Source organism: Octopus bimaculoides, chromosome 7 (assembly GCF_001194135.2).
Source record: "Octopus bimaculoides isolate UCB-OBI-ISO-001 chromosome 7, ASM119413v2, whole genome shotgun sequence".
Taxonomy (NCBI): Eukaryota; Metazoa; Mollusca; class Cephalopoda; order Octopoda; family Octopodidae; genus Octopus; species Octopus bimaculoides.
In genome coordinates, this window is record NC_068987.1 from 56,085,349 (window position 1) to 56,088,033 (window position 2,685).

Sequence of the window (2,685 nt, forward strand, 5' to 3'; positions counted from 1 at the left end):
TATATATATATATATATATATGTCTTTCTTTACCTTTCGCTTATTTCTCTATTTCTTTCTCCTTTCGACTCTCCTTTCCCGTTTTGCACTTTCTCACTTCCTCTCCTATTCCTCCTACCTTACTCACCTCTCTATCTTCCCTCTTTCCGTTTCTTCTCTTTTTTTTTCTCTTTCTTAGTTATTCCCCATTAATTCACTTCGGCAGTGCCTGAAAAGAAAACGATATTAAAAATTATGATGGTATGACATAAGATCTTAAATTTATAGGAGAGTAGTTATGAAATAGTTTGTTGTGCCATCATATGCAGAATGAAATGAGTTATAACCGAGAATTAAATTCGAGACGTGAATGCTTCTTGCTGAATTCTTACTAGATATTCTTCAAATTCTCACCATATTTCCTCCTATATTATCCCTCTGACATTGATATTCACTAAACGTTTGTTTTATTGATTCATTTGCTTCCTGAAATATGTGCGGACCAAGAGAGACACCATTATTTTGAAGCAGATATTTCGTCTTATTTTTTTTCCTTAATCTATCACAGACGATAATTTCAACGAAGTTAATAATTCAGTATATGCATTTAGTTCGTTTTACTGGCTCCCATCATCATTACAAAAAAAAATGTAAATATAAATATTCAGTAGATTATATTTTCCTTTATTTATTTTTTATCTTCATTTTTAAAATTTTTTTGTTCTTAAAACTAGGCAGTACATTTTCAATTACTCCAGTAATTCAGCTTTGGACTTCCGTTTTACGATAAAATTATACATTTTAAGAACTTTTTATGATAATTTAATAAAAGCGTTATCTAAACAATGTTAGATTTTTCCTCACACGCATTTTTCCTTCCGTTATTCTGCTATTCCACTATTCCCACTCGTGTCTTTTAGGGGAAAATGAAACAAGAGACATCAGTATTAAAGTTTTATTATGAATTATTCATTTCTTTAAGAATTTACACAACACACACGTCACACGTAAGCACAGATACACATAAACAATCTGCAAATATCTGATATGACAGAAAGAGAAATAATAGCAAAACAATTTACATGTTTATGTGAACAAAGTGAATTAATGAATCGTTTTAAACTTGACTAACAAAAGTTAAGTGTCGATAGAAAGGCCAACTACAAAAACGAGCGATAGAGTTTCACATTCTGTCACCGATGTTTGTCTGTCTTCATGACTGAAGTAACGTTCAACAGACCAGACTAAGCTAGTAAATAGCTAAGATCAGCACAGCATCCAGCTGTAAACAGATGTCGTTGTAAATAGTAATTGTTTTATAAAATTGGGGAAAGTTTCAGTATCTTCCTGCTAGACGGGCTCCAGTTCCAATCAAAACAAGATTGCTTATTCGATTCATCGGTATCATTTCGCTGTGTCGTAACAAGCCGCCTGAGAATGCTTAATAATTTGTTTTCTGCATAACCACGACATCTCATAAAGTAAGGTCAGTGAAAAGAGCTATTGCTCCTTCATATATCGGTAAGTTGTCTAAATCGGTCTTTAGGAAATGGTCGATTTAGGATGATTGGGATATAGCCTTGCTCAACTGCCATCTTAAGTTGCTTGTTAGTAAGCAGATAAGAGATAAGCTTGATTCGATCGCCTCCTTAGGATTTTTACCGCTTGCTCTGGTCAATGTGCCTTTAGATAGGATAATTTTATGGACATTTGAAGGTTTAATATAGAAATAAACAGTGGTAGAGATAAGTGTTAGTGTTGAACAGCTGTGGATATGTAAAGACTAGAAAAAGTGTTCGGTTTGATGGTTTGATGGTAACTAGTCTGGAACATTTTATTAAGTAATTGACTGAAGGTAGAGCGACTTACTTCAAATGCAGGAAAAGAGCTTGCAGTAATAACTGCAACTATTTATATAAGCACAAATTTGCACATGGATGGAGATTAACACATATATACAAAAATGTATCTGTCGATATTTAAATGTATCTCTATGTACGTGTAGTGGAGCATATATCAGTGAATATCATACATGTTTACATATACGTCAGTGAGTCTTTCTCGTATTTAAGACGCAGTATTGATTTTGCCACAAACATAGTTTTACTCGAAATACAACCTAGAAAAGTTATGTTTATAATATTACCATTTGCTGACCAGCAATAATGGCAAGTAGATGTTTAATGGAATCGACAACGTTACAAAATCCATTATTTCAAGTATTTTTGTACTCTTTCAATTGCTTGTGATCGGCAATAAATATATGAAATTTAACGACGCTACAATTTCATGGAATTTTTCAAGTTAAAATCGATGTTGCTTGTCGTTGCTGTTAAGACGACTTGTCAGTAGTATGAAGATGAGATCTGTTAATGTCCTCTGAGCCTCCACAAAACTACGGCCTCGTATTGGGACACAACATACCGTAATGTGTCATATTTTCACAACAATCGCTTTTCTTACACTTGTGATGAAACTAAACCGAGGTTAGGTGGTCAGAATAACATTTAAAGAAATTTCCTTAATACCTATTAAAATAGTTCTGAAAACAATTTACATTGCATTGTTCATTCATGTTGCCTTATTGATATTATACAATAATAGAAAATGGACAATATGTATATGATAGCACCTCTCCGCTTCTGTAATTATGGGTGGATTTAAAGTTATGATTTTATATATATATATATATATATATATATATAT